This window comes from Hipposideros armiger, unplaced genomic scaffold, assembly GCF_001890085.2.
Source record: "Hipposideros armiger isolate ML-2016 unplaced genomic scaffold, ASM189008v1 scaffold_37, whole genome shotgun sequence".
Lineage (NCBI taxonomy): Eukaryota > Metazoa > Chordata > Mammalia > Chiroptera > Hipposideridae > Hipposideros > Hipposideros armiger.
In genome coordinates, this window is record NW_017731387.1 from 446,713 (window position 1) to 461,893 (window position 15,181).

The following is a 15,181-nucleotide window of genomic DNA, read 5'->3' on the forward strand; positions in this document are numbered from 1 at the left end:
GCCCTTGTAACAGAACTAAGCGTGTATCTTGTGGGCCGGCCGAGTGGCGCTGTAGTGTGTTGGTTAAGAGCTGGCTTGGGGCGCCAGCTCTGAGCAGCAGGGCCCCGGCTCAGATCCCACATGAGGGCCAGTGACACTGCCCTCCACAGCTAAGATGGCGAACAACAGCTCCACCTGGAGCTGGGCTGCTGTGAGTAGCTGCAACAGCGTAGGTGGCAGTGGGGCTGCAGTGGGTTGCCATGGGCTACCGTGAGTGGTCGGCAGCCAGCGTGAGCGGCCGTCCAGAAGCCCGCGACTGATCTGCCTCACCCGGGAAGAGCGCAATGATGGTGCCAACTTGGGCCAGTGAAGCGCCGTCCTCCACAACTAGACTGAGGAACAAAAGGACAGCAACTTGTCTGTTCCCCTTCCCCCAATTCCCCAGCGCTGTTCCCATTCCCCCAATTCCCCAATACAATCTTTAAAAAAAAAAAAAAGTGTATCTTGGGATCCTCCATTATCTTTATAGTTTGAATGTCCTGACTTGAACGTTTTACAGTTTGAAAACAAACTGTACTCCCATGTAATCAAGTCATTAACAGCGTCGTCATGTTAGTAATAATGTGTGAATATTCTGCAACCAAGTTACTTTAATGAAGAGTTTAATGGGCCATACTGGAACTTAATTTCCATTCAGTTCATAAGTGCCCACTAAATGTATTTTATCCTGCTTTGTTCCTTTGCTGGTCTGCTCTCCCTTGAGCACCACATAGCTAAAATAGAGCTAAAATAGGTGCAGCATGAATGGTAAATGCTGTTGAACTTTTATAAGGCTCAAAGGTGCTAGAATGTAAATAACACCCCATTGCCAGCTAGGCTTTTTTCCTCTCATTTTTAAAAACACTTTGCTTTTATATTTAATCATGGTATGATCAGCATTGGTGGTGACTTAGAAGACTTTTCCTCTCAATTTTCTCAAATGACAAAAAAAAAAATTATAAAATGTAGCTCTGGAGAAGGCCCAGTTGTTGAGTCTGCCTCGTGATTCCTTGTAGATCCTTTGGCACAGATTTATAGTTTACAATTCCCCATCATCCAGGGAATGTTGACTTATATTACATGACTGATGTGAAAAGGGCTGAGGCCATGTGAAACAGAAGACATCTGAGAGAGTCTGTTGATCACATTTGGATGTTTTGGTGGGCCGTGCTTCATTTGCCAAAGAAATTCCAAGTGGAAACGCTTGAATTATACAATATGCACTGTCATAAAATATGGTACTATGCACTCAGAAGACTGCCATGGAGTTTCCAGTGTTAAAAATGTAAATCTGCTGGTGAGATCTATTTCTCTTTACAATTGTGAAATAATATAAACGTGTTTTTCTTTAAAATGGGATAGTTTGGAAGTTTATCAAGTCAGTGTGTATCATGGTTGGGGGAGAGCAGATGAGCTTGCTTACAGATCACTTATTTTAGCACAGTTGGGCGTCTCTGATGTTTATGGTGGCTTTGAGTGTAAAGCAGTTTTAAAATATTTATATTCTTAGTTACGTATCTTTGTTCCATAATGCACCATTGAGGACAAAAAGGGAGCGTAAGCGTTACTGGAGACGAAATAACTTGAGCATTCATGCAGTTTAAAGCAAGTGGATGTAGGAATTCTGAGGAGAAAGAAGGAATTATATGGGAACTCTTAACTCTGGGAAAAGACAGTAGAATTTGGGCAGGGATGTATCCTTTAAGTGAAACCAGGCCTGTGATGTGGTCTTGCTTCAGCATCACTTGACTTGATTGCCGTTGTAGAGAAAGAAAATAGATTTTTAACGTATGGTGGGGATAGAAGCTGGCCGGGAGTCGAAGATAATCACAAGGTGATGGTTATAATACCACCGCATGGACTCGAAGCGGTTCAAGGCGTGAGAGAACGGAGGTGCTGAATCGAGAGAAAGGGGGTGACCCCGGAGCTGAAAGCTTCCAACAGTGAGGCTGGAGATGAACCTGAAAGATGAGAAGGTGGGGAGGGGGGATGTGTGAAGTCGCAATGTCAGTGATAGGACGGTGATGAGGACAAAGCAAGACTGGCAGGAGCAGGGATAGGAAGAGGAGGCCCTAGGTGACGTCAGGGGTTTGTGAGGCCACGGCTATTCATGTGCGTGTTGAGATAAAGTGAGAATGACGAGTGGGGGTGACAGGGAAGCCGGCCACAGGCTAGTGACTCGGGTTGGTGGCGACATGCAGGAGACCTCCAGGACCCATGCTCAAAACAAAAGTGTTTGGCAAGACATCCGTGAATGTCCGTTTGGATAGTTTAAGATTTTTTTTTTAAAGGTGCAGATCAATGCCCCCCTCCAACTTGCTTTAGAATGTATCTGCTTGTCCCCCTCGCACAGATTATGAGGACACTTACAGAGGGTAAGGATCTTGCCCCCAGCCCTCCTAACTTCTTGTCGTCCCCGCTGTGCTCCCAGGGAGCCTAGCTCTGTGGCTCTTCCGTAGCTCAGTGATCCTGGGGATGGGTGAAATCTCCTGGGGGACCTGAGCTCTGCACTCCTCTGACTGAAGCCACTCCTGCTAGGTGTGTGTCCATCTTGCTACTGAGGGTGAACACAGTGAATGGTTCCCAACTGGGTGCAGGCTGGAGGAAAAGGAACCCCCGGAGGCATTGGTGGTAGGAAAGGGTCTTTCATGGACTTCTAGAGACAGTCTCTTCCTCCTGCTTTGCTCTGGAGTTTGAGAATGATATCAGCTTGCTTTTGCTACAATGAGGTGGGTTAGATGCTAATGTGAGCCTAAATCTAAATTTTGCCTGAAGCTCTTTCTTTCTGAGGTTTCCTTGTTTGCATGAGGTTGTGGACCTTTTCTTGTTGGTGGGTAATGATTCGTTGTGTTTCCTGTGCCCCCGCCCCGCTCATTGTTAGGTATGAGAGCTGTAATCCGGCTTTATTTCACCATCTTTACCCCTAAGTGACCTGATCTTTTCCCGACAGAGGAACTGGAAGCCATGGACACCCCAGTGCTGTATCTCTCAAACAGGTACGTGTGTAACAAGCGTCGTTTCTTTCCTCCTGTTAAAGCGGTTGAAATGTCCTGTCACCCGTCACAGCCTTGTACACTCCCGTGTTCTCCTGCAGCCTCTCCCACTGTCACGAGGTTTGCACTGTTACTGTTTCCTCTCCAGCTGGTGGCTTCTTTCCGTCGCCCTGTACCTTTCCCTTTCCACCCACCCCTTTCTCATGGCTGCACCTTTGACTTTAAGTGGGGTTCGAGGAGATGGCTCGCCTGTGAGAGGGCCTTGCTTGTGTGGTGCCAGGAGGACTGGCTCGGAGTGCCTGCTGGGGTGCAGCGTGGTGGGCTCAGCCCCACGCTCCCCCGAGGCCCGCAGAGGGCAAGTTCTTGTAAAGAAAGGAAACAGGGGGAAGCGATTTCCCGCCGGTCTGTGACATGGCCTGGCTGCTCGCTGAGGCTAGCACGTCGTCAGCCCACAGAAGCAGAGAGAACTGGCGTTTATTCCTCGTGGCTTTATTGCCACTCCGGGTAGCCCACAGTGACTGGAGCTGAAGCGGGGAGTGAATAAACAAAAGGGAAACCGTCTAAAGAAACCTAAAGAAAAATAGCATCGAGAGAAAGAGAGAGAGAGAGAGAGAGAGAGAGAGAGAGAGAGAGAGAGAGAGAGAGAGAGAGAGAGAGAGAGAGAGAGAGAGAGAGAGAGAACTTTCAGAAAAGGAGGTGGTGAAAATGGATTGCTGGCTCAGGTGGAGGACAACTTTAATTTTGATAAAGCACCTGAGGAAATCCCATCACTGTAAAATGAACTCTAGAAATCAAAACAAAAAGGTGGTAGAAAAAGAGGGAGGTGGCCACCCTTGAGGACCAAATTGGTGGCCTGGGACGCGTGTACTAGTTATCTCTAGAGAGCAAAACGTAGAGAGGGAGATGGTAATGAAAATGAAGACAAGTTCAGGATATGTAAGTGAAGCACCCCAAGGAGGAGAGGGAAACAGACTGAAGCCACAGTTGCTAAACACTAGCGGAAAACTTAACTCGTTAAAGGGTTCTCCCTCTGTAGGCTCTAGGCAACATGAAGAGGAGAAAGGTAAGTAGGCAGAAGTGTTTTTCAGCTATTGATAGTTTACTTCCGGTCAGGGACCAGCGCTGCTTTAGTCACTGGAAATACAGGGTGAATAGAGTGTTGGGCCGTGTCTTCATGGAGCCAGAAGAGATAGATGATAAATAAGCAAACGAATAAAGGCGCCGGAGGGGAGCAAGTGATACAGAAAAAAATGAAGCAAAGTGGAGCGACTTTGGGATGAGGTAGAGGCAGGAAGTGCTATTTTGTATGTGTGGTCAGAGACACCTCAGATAAGATGACATGTGAGCAGCAATTCGAAGGAAATGAGGGATCCAGCCCTGGAAATATCTGGGGAGAAAGCTCTCCCTACAGGGAACAGGAAGATTAAAAACTTTGAAGTCGTATCTTACCTGGTCTTTCAAAGACTGGCAAGGAGGCCACTTTGGCTAGAGGTGCAGGAGCGAGAGCAGAGGGGAGGGCAGGCTGGCAGCAGGAGGTAGGGTCCCGCGGGGCTGAGCAGACTCGCGAGGCCGTTGGTTTTATCCACTGGTGCATGTGGGAAGCCATCGGAGGGCTTTTGAGCACAGGCGTGAGTGACGTGGGAGAATAGACTACACAGGTAGGAAGGCCACTGGATAGTGCAGTCATTTAGAAAAGACATGATTTCTGGGCCCAGTGGGCGTCTTGTCAGCGGACTAGTGACAGATGGTTACACTCGGGACGCATTATGGGAAGCGGCTAGATTGGGGGTGGTGTGTGATCATAGAGTCAAGTGGGATTTTTTGCGTGGTTTTGTTTTTGCCTGAATAGCTGAAAGGGCGGAGTTTCTGCTTACCTATGACAGGAAATATTGTGTACGGATTTGACTTGGGGGATGGTAGCGGCTGAAGGAATCAGGAGTGTAATGGGGAATGTTGAGTTTGAGGTGCTTGTTAGACATGCAGGAGGAGATACTCAAATTCTTGAATTTCAGCATACCGAGGAATTTCTAAAGGGAAAAAAAGAAATGACACATCTAAGCTTTAGAGAAAGACTACGATGGAGAATCGGTGTCCCTGGTCAGATCATTTATCTTGATTGAGCGTAGGCAAGGATCCAAAGAACTTATCTCCCAGGTGACCTCACTGAGGACAGTGCACCACAAACTTGAAACACACAACAAATGAAAACAAAGACCGGGTTCTGTGAGAGGGACGGGGAATCTGTAACATCAAGTGTTTGTTGTCTTTTCCAAGTGGGAAAGACTTTCCACAGGGAAACAGTCTCACTAAGGGCAGTTGCAAGAAAAGTACCAGTAGAAACCCAAATGCCTTCTGCGCACATTTACATAATGTTAATGTAGTTTACCATTGTTGACAGTTTAATGCTTGAACACTGGTTTTCTCCCTCTTTTGTTCTCCCCCACCCCCATATTTTCCTGCCATTCAAGAGTAAGTTGAAAGCAACACTGCCCTAGTACTTAGTGTGCGTTGGTTAAGAATGGGGCTATTTTCTCATATAAGCACAATACAGTTATCAATATAAATAAATTTAATATTGATGCAATATTTAATAGACCGTCTATGTATATTCCAATTTTGTCAATTGACCCAGTAATGTCCTTTTTAATTACCATTTTCCGCCACTTCAGTACAGGATCCAGCCTAGGATCATACATCAATTTAATTGCAATGACTTTTTTTTTTAATTTTTTTTTAAAAGATTTTTATTGGGGAATTGGGGGATGGGAACAGCGCTGGGGAATTGGGGAAGGGGAACAGACAAGTTGCTGTTATTTTGTTCTTCAGTCTAGTTGTGGAGGACGTCACTTCACTGGCCCAAGTTGGCACCATCATTGCGCTCTTCCCGGGCAAGGCAGATCAGTCGCCCGCTTCTGGACGGCCGCTCACTGCGGCTGCTGGCCGCTCACTGCAGCTGCTGGCTGCTCACGCTGGCTAATTGCAACGATGTTTTAATCTCCTTCAATGTGGAGGACTGCCTCCTTGTAAATAGAGCGCTTCTCCTTTTGGGTTTGTCAGCTGTCTCCTCAGCACTCTATCCAGGTAGCATTCCTCGTAGGAACCCTTCCTGTGTCCTGAGGCCTTCTCCACGTACTGACACATTCCTTGTGTTTCATAGCTTACGATTCGTTACTGTCCCACATTTGGCCTGTGGGGTTCTTTCAGGCAATTTCCTGTATCCTTGTGACATCCCCCCCCCCAATAATATTTTTGAGCATTACTTTCTGGCATGATAAGTCTGACAAGGCTTAGATTTGATCACCCGAATCATGCAATGTCATAAACCTCATGTAAAATTGAATCATTTTGTTCACATATGGGACCATCATCTAGTGGTGACAATTGTCCTAAAGCTACCCACACTTAGCCACCCAGCCCACAATCACCTGAGAAATCCATTGTTCCCACATCAAACTTGTAGCAATTGACTAAAAAATTAGCTAGATATCATAGAAAGTATTTTAATAAGTTCTTGCTTTGTAAATGGTATAAGTTTTTCTTGGTGTGTGTATGTGTGTGTGTGTGTGTGTGGCTGGCTTTACATGGCAGATTGCCTATTTCTAAACAACCTTCATAGAAATGTCATTAAATAAACAAAGCTTTGAAGATAGTCTCTCTTGAAAGATTACTGGGTCTAAACACAGAAGAGTTTTTACTTTGTTTATTATTCTTGTGTCTTATTAGGTCACGTTAAGAAAGGTATTGAGATTTCTGGATACATTTCTATAAGTCAAAATCATATCAATAATTCATGTTACTTGTCAAATTCTTTTATCTGTCCCTTTTTATTTCATGATTGTGCTTCTCCTAACATGTTTTCCTGTCAACTTTAGCTACAAGAAAGGGAAATCAAAGTTACAGAGATCAGAGATCCTTGTCAGAGTTCTTATTTAATGGCAATGTCCCTTGTGCCAAATTATAGAAATGGTGTTTAGAATCAGTTCTTTAGAGGGAAGTATTTTCTTTGTGTATCTTATTATTTTTAACTTAGTTCAAAATACTTGAGTAGTTTTCTAACTGCATTGAGGTGAACAAACATGCAGTGGTATACTCTATTGCAACATACTTTAAAAAATTAATTGAACAAGTATTTATAGATTGTTTACCATGCACATGGCACTGTGCTATTTTAGAGGTATCAAGAAAGCTCTATAATATTCATTCTCATGAGAAGCTTAAGATTTTTGAGAAATACAGGATAATCACAGGAAGTATTAGGTAACAGTACCACTGAGAGCCCCTGGGTTAGATCTGACAGCCAACGCGGCTGTCATCTCAACGCTTAACTAGAGAATCTGCTCCCAGGCCGACTCATGTCAAGATGGACTGGCCTCAGCTCTGCTGTGGCTGTTGGCTGGAGCCTCAGCTCCTCACCATGGAAAGCTCCCCGTAGGCTGCTCACAACAGGGCTGCTTGCTTTCCCCAGAGTGAGCCATGTAAGAGAGGGAAAGGGAGAGCGAGTGTCTAATGGGGACGTCGCAGTCTTCTTTATAACCTAACATTGGAAGTGACAGATGCTATTGGTCACACAGACTAATTCTGGGGAAATGGGGGGGGTGCTACACACAACAGTGGGTACCAGGAGGGAGGCAGGGCTTATTGGGAGCCGTGGTGGATGGAGGCCGTCCACCACACACATGGGCAGGTCAGCTGCCGGAGGAAGCACGGGGGCGCATGGGGATCGTATAGAGCGTGATCCTAATCAGGCTGCGAGGAATATTCTCACCCATGTCTTTTGCTACATGTAGTCTGCATGTAGGTTTTGGCTGATTGTAGTTAATGTGTTTAAAAGGCCATTATAGCTTCTGGGGTAGAATGAAATGGAGGGACGGCAGGAGCAGACAGGGAGAGAAACGGAAAATGGAGACTAAAGCTTTTTTTTTAAAGATTTTTTATTTTTTATTGGGGAATTGGGGGGTGGGAACAGTGCTGGGGAATTGGGGGAAGGGGAACAGACAAGTTGCTGTCGTTTTGTTCTTCAGTCTAGTTGTGGAGGACGTTGCTTCACTGGTCCAAGTTGGCACCATCATTGCGCTCTTCCCGGGCGAGGCAGATCAGTCGCCGGCTTCTGGACGGCCACTCACTGCGGCTGATGGCCACTCACGCTGGCTGCTGGCTACACACGGTAGCCCATGGCAACCCACTGCCACAGGGGCTGCAGCCTACGCCGTCTCTGGCGACTCACGGCAGCCCAGCTCCAGGTTGAGCTGTTGTTCAGCATCTTAGCTGTAGAGGGCAGTGTCACTGGCCCTCATATGTGGGATCCGAACCGGGGCCCTCTGGCATCCCAAGCCAGCTCTTAACCATTGCGCCACTCGGCCGGCCCGAGAATAAAGCTTTTAAGAGTGTTGTCTGAACTAGTTATTGATTGGATCTAGGGCCTGAAAGGAGGGCAGATGTCCACATTATTTCCCAGATTTCTAACTTGTTTAACGTGGAGACAAGTTTAATTTACCAGTAAGCCACTTGGGTTTTAGTCCCTTGGAACCATTTGCGGAAGTGTATAAGTGCTTGAGCTCAAAACTTTGAATTAAAGAAAGTAACGATTTTAGGAAGTCAACTAAAACAAGGTCAAATTATTTGCATACAATCTTTACAAAAGCCTGATTGCTGTAAACTTCAGCTTACAAAATAGATATTTATATATATTCTCCTTAACATGGTTTTCAATATACTCCTTAGTTTAGTGATCCACTTAAAAAATTGTGCACGTTAAAAGCCACGCCCATGGGTAGGGAGTAGATTTCTATTCCTGTGGGCATACACGCATTTCTCGTTCATCATGGCTTGATAGAGATCAAATTAGATCACTCGATGGCTGGCTATTGTGTAAAATGAATTGTTCTCAGGTCAGTTTGTTATACAGCAAAGCCTTCATCCCCTGAGTTGCTATTGCGATAGCTACCTTACTGGCAGTTAGCGACTGGGGCTGAAGGTGAGCGCATGGAAACTCGGGCGCTGATTTCCCCCTGAGCACGGGCTTGGATCCAGCTTGGGAAGCTTAAGCAGAACTTCCACTCCCTCAGCTGTTGGAAGGAGGCTTTTGTTTTCACAGCATCAGACTACATCTGGGACCTCACGGAAATTCAGGTTAATAAGAAATGATATGTGTTGCAAAGATTCCTAGAGTCCCATTTAATTATGGTTACTGTCTTTGTCTTTCCGTTCTCTTTTTAAATTATAGTACACTGTGTATGGAAAAAGAGAAGAGCTAAATGTAAAGACAGCTGTCACCTTTGTTTTAGGTTTCAGTGATTATACCCCTTTAGTATAAAATCGCTGAAAAGAATTGTAATTTTTTTTCTCAGCTTTAAGTCCTGCAGCTGGTCATGGTTTAATTCCATGTTGTTTTCATTCTGTGTCATTCCTATTCTGCTTTTTTAAATCTGTGACACGTCACTTCTCATCCTTACTTTGCCCCTGAGATCCTTCTGTACAATGCCCTGGCATGACTCATGACTGGGTGCCAAGAAAATCACGAGTTATGGAAAACTTTGCTTTCATGTTCCCCAGTGTTAAATATCCTTTGTACAGAAAGTCATAATAGTTTTTTGGAAAACATTTCTTATCTTCATTTGTAAGAGGCTGGATCAAATGTGCAATGTCCTGTTGTTGCCGGTGTGATCCAGCCTTCACTCCACGCGAGGCAGCACAGTGGGAAGACTGTTCACATACGAGTCTGAAGACCCAGCTGCCCTTCCAGGCCTGTGGCTTTCCAGCCTCTAATCCTTTGACAGGTCTCAAAAACGCCTTAATCCTTGGTTTCCCCATCTCTAAAACTGGGACAGAAGTATGTGTTCTACTGACCTGATGGACTTGTTGTGAACAGCACATGAGACACTGAGAAATGTTCGAAAAATTGAAATGCGCTATATCCATCAATGTACCATGAAATGGTATCATGTACCATTTTATGTCTCATGGAACAGCCGTCAGGGATCAGCCTTCTTTTATCTTCTTGCTCTGCCATCGTAGGCTTTTGTTCTCACTTGCAAGGTCCAAGGTGGTTTCATCACTTTGTCTACATTCCAGCCACTAGTGGGAATGAGGCAAGAGGAACGGAGGAGGGGACAGCCTTTCTCTTTAAAAGCCATGTATCGGGCTGGCCGAGTGGTGCGATGGTTAAGAGCTGGCTTGGGACGCCAGAGGGCCCCGGTTCGGATCCCACATATGAGGGCCAGTGACACTGCCCTCTACAGCTAAGATGCTGAACAACAGCTCAACCTGGAGCTGGGCTGCCGTGAGTCGCCAGCGACGGCGTAGGCTGCAGCCCCTGTGGCAGTGGGTTGCCATGGGCTACCGTGTGTAGCCAGCAGCCAGCGTGAGCGGCCAACAGCCGCAGTGAGCGGCCGTCCAGAAGCCGGCGACTGATCTGCCTCACCCAGGAAGAGTGCAATGATGGTGCCAACTTGGGCCAGTGAAACGTCCTCCACAACTAGACTGAAAACAAAACGACAGCAACTTGTCTGTTCCCCTTTCCCCAACTCCCCAGCGCTGTTCCCATCCCCTAATTCCCCAATAAAAATTAAAAAAAAACACACAAAAACAAAGCCATGTATCACTTCCTCTCATCCACCATTCAGGGCAAAGTGGGGGGCCCTCACCCAGCTAATGGAAGGCGGGGAACTGGGGTCTTCATTCCGGCAGTCACCCACCCAGCTGAGAATTATAGGCATGATCACTAAAGAAGAAAGGGTGAGAAGATATTGGGGTACGTTTCTAAATCTCTGCACGCGAATTGAGGAAAATAATACGAGTGAACTTGAAAAGCTACATTATAGAAAAACCTCGTCACACAATATAATTCCTAATATTCTAGTAGCCACTACAAAGTTAAAAAAAGGTGAGGTTAATTGTAGTCATTTTATTTAACCCAATATATTAAGAATATTGCAATGTGTAGTAAGAAAAAATTATATCATATTTTACTTTTTTTGATACTAAATCTTTGAAATCAAGTGTGTAAGTGTCAGCTACCGTGCATCTCAATTTGGACTAGCCACACTCTGAGTGTCCAGCAGCCACCTGTGTCTAGTGGCTGCTGTATTGGATGGCGCAGCTCTAGAAAGAAGTACTCACAAATGTTAGATGACTGCGGTGAAGGAGAGGGATCCTTCTGTGTCGTTGCCTGAGGTGTCTACATTTCATGCAATGTTCTGTGTGTTTATTCATTCAACAAATAGTTCTTATATTCCAGGCACTGGTCTAGGCTCCAGGGACACAGCAGTGAACAAAGCTAACAGTCCCTGTGCTAAAGGAACATGCCTCTTGGTGGGGGACGTTCAGGCAACAAACAATACACAAGCCAATATTTAGTATGTCAATGGTAACAAGTGGAGGATAATGTGGAGAACAAAACAGGGCAGTAAAGTGAAGGAAGAGCCATGGCTATCTGGTAGAAAATTGTTTCGAGCAGTGGGAACAGTGAGTGCAAAGTCCCTGAGGCAGAGAGTGCTTGGCAATATTAAGGAGTGCTAGGAAGGCCAGGGTGGATGGGGCAGAGCTGGAGGTAGCAGAGAGGTCAGGAAGATGGCTGTTGGCAGAGGTGATAAGAAATGGTCGGATTCTGGATGTATTTTGGAGTTCAAGTTAAGAGAATTTGTCAATGCTTTGGATGTTTGAAGGTTAAAAGAAAGTCCAGAATGCCTCCATGTTTTTGGTCAGAGAAACCGAAATATTGTTACCTTTTACCAACATGGTGCAGACCACGGGATGAGTAGGAACAGTGTCCTAACGAGGCCCTCCTACCCCGAAGTCCCAGAAACAGATACTGGGGTCAGGGCTTTTCAGAGGCGGAAGCCCTAGGTTCCTGGCAAGGATCTGTCTGGGATAAACAGGCCTGGTATCTGTGAAGCATGGTCTGGGTTCTGGGGCGCTGGTTCTCAGCCTTGGCTCTGCCTCGGAACCACCCGGGGAGCCCTCACAACGCCTGCTGGCCCAGCCTCACCGGACACTGATTAAAAGCGTAATCTCGGCAGAGTTGGGCCAGGCAGCAGCTGTTTTTTAAGCTCCCAGGTGGTTCTTGTAGACAGCCCAGGTGGCGAACCACTCTTCCAGGAGAATTTAGCAATTGAGACAAGGAATGCTGGGAGCAGTGGCCAAATGCAGTGAGAGCTGAAAAGATCTGAGGTGGGTCGGATCCGTGGATGAGAAGGGCCAACTATAGAGTCAAAAGTTACCTGCGAAGTTTCCAGTGCTTTGGGGTGTCGGCTCCCCTAACTCCCGCGTTCTTCAGGGCTCAATGATAGTTCATGTAAAGGTAAGGGGCTGTTACCCAATTTCAGGGTGATTTTAGCCCAGAATAGGCACATGCCATGCTTCCTTACGAGTCTGGCATTTTGGAGTTTCTTAGTGAAATTTCTGAGTGTCTTGCCGGTAATTTTTGTGTGCTGTAGTGTCTGCTGTACTGGTTGAAGCTTTGAGGAAAGGATAGTTTTCTAATTGTTTTGTTTTAAGAAGTGCTCTTGTGAAAAGGAAGATAAAGATAGGTAAAGCGAGACCATCTGGACTAATTTCATTGCTTGGATCGGGCACAATTACTCGATTCTAAAAACTCTTTATAGTTATTCTAAAATATTTTCAAATGAGATATGCACTGTGTGGACAATGAGACCCATGTGGCAAGAAATTGATGATGTTTTGCGTGGTTTGCTTCCTGTCGTTCCTGTGGTCAGTTCCTTGACTTTTCCTGAATTCCTGGCCTCGCCTTGTAGTCCTGTGCCAAGCATTATAAGAATTATTAGGAAGACAAAAACGAATAAGGCTCTCTTTGTCGTTAAGAAGCTGGTGGGAGAGACAGAAATATAGAGAATTATGAAACAATAGGAAAGAACAGCCACAGACATGATATATACGGGGAATTAAAAGTGGGGCAGAATCTGCGGAGGCTTCTTGGAGGAAATACCAGCTTTCGTCCAGAAGGATAACGAAAGATTAACCTTGAAACGACAAAAGGGAAGCCATTTTAGGGAGAGAGGGAGAATCACCTTTTGAGTCATTCTATTGTAGATGCAGGAGAAAAGAAATTGCTGGGTGCCGGGCGTGTGCAGAGAAGTAACTTAAGACTTCCGTCAGTATTGGAATCACATCTGAATTTATAATGCCTTGGAAAAAAAATGGAGTCCGAGCGTTACTGCTCAGGGGTTATATGTTCTCAGATATGTTTTTTATTAGTATATTTTATAGACTTCTCTTTTTTTTAATGCTTTATATACAGAATAGAGCTTTCCAGGCAGTTCCAGGCATATTTTAAATAATAATAACAAATATTGATTGAGCGCTTACTGCATGCAGGCCTTGTCCTGAGCCCCTTTGAAGCGTTAGCAACTGTGCTCCTCACACCCAGCCTGTGGTGTGCAGGAGACACTCAGGCACAGTATAGCTTGTTCAAGGTCATCTGTTGAGTAGATAATCCAGAATTTGAACCAAGGTAAGACGTTTACTGCTGACTCGCATCACCACTCTTTGTTAAAGCTTCCATGACGAATAATAGAACATGAATCTAAAAGGATTAACACATAGAGTTTAATATTTGTCTGTGTGATACATTGGCTGTTCATCTTTTCTGACAAGGATAAATGCATGGAGAACGCTTGGGTGGGAAGGAAGTCTCTTATTGGGGGGAAAAAAAACTGAGGAGAAAGCCCATGCAAACTAAATGTAAAGTAGCATTGGAGGAGCTGAGGGGGCTGTCACTTAGTACAGTGCTTTCAAACTGCCTGTCACAGAAAATTGTCAAAAGGAGCGTGTCCGGGAGGGGCAGAGGGGACACACAGAACCTGTGGTCACTCTTAACTCCTTTCCTAAAGAAGAAAGGATTTTGAGAGCTATGGTGCATCACATGCTTGTCAAAATATCAGCCGAGGAGAGAGCTTGGAGGGAAGCAAGCTGACAGATGTGTGCTCGGGGGAGCCCAGGAACCAGACTTTGTCATGCACGAGCGTGCAGACAACTGCAGCAGAGACTAAAGCAAGGTATTTCATTTGAGGGACGTCTAATCAAAAAAAAAAAAAATTGTGTGTTTCTATACACTACATATCTTCCAAAGGATATGATGCTATCAAGCATTAGACACATTTACCAATCAACATGAATTTCGAAGGGACAGGGTGTCCTCAGTCTGTCTTGTCACACCCTATTAGACCTAACATTTAGCCTAAATCTTATTTTCCTGCATCGGTTTCACATTGGTTTCCATCCATTTTGAAAGACTTCAGTTTAGGAGGGGAAAAAGCACGTGGCAAAAAGAGATTCACAACCCCTCTTCTGCAATTCTGCAATCTAAAATCCTCTGCAAAGTGCAACTTTTTCATAAGTTTGGCACCAAAATGCATTTGGGTACAAAACCTGACCTGAACTGACGTGAGGTGATGTAGGTTTTTATTTATCACACTTAGTGTGGGCATTTATACACAGTGCTGCAAAAACCTTAATGAGTTTCATTCTGTGGTACTTTTCTAGACCCCGCTGTGGATGTTACATACATAATAAATCGTATACATATCATATTACTTTTCTAAAATCCCCCAAATTCTGAATTCCCAAATGCATCTTCCCCATGGTTTTGCAGTGAAGTATTGTGAGCTTGTACTGGCAACTTGAAAGACCTGTAGGTTTCCTGTTTCTAATTTAGGTTGTTTTCATATTATACTCCTAGTTGCTTTGGGAAGAAATATTCTTTATCAAGCGTTAGAACTTTGTGAAGCAGCCAATATGTAATCTTTATGAATCAGTCATATTATCAAAGCTGAGATAAAGTGCTGAACGTGTTTGGAACATTGTTTTAAAGAAAAATTGACTTTTTCTTTCTCCTCTGAAGATGGGAGGTGAGTTAAAACTGAGATAGGTCTTCAAATCTTTGGTGGAATGGACATCGAAAGATTAGGTACTTGTTATTATATATAATAATATAATATTATATATTATTATATAATATAAAACAGATTTCTCAAGCACGTGGATTTGTTACCACACACCAAAATTTAGTTGAGCTTTTTTTCCTGTTTTATTGAGAGATCATTGACATGATGGTTTAATTTACATCTACTGTGACATGATTACAGTAGATTCAGCCTAAAGTCTACTTTTTCGTACAAATACAATAAAAAGGGAAGAAGAAAACAAAAAAGAAA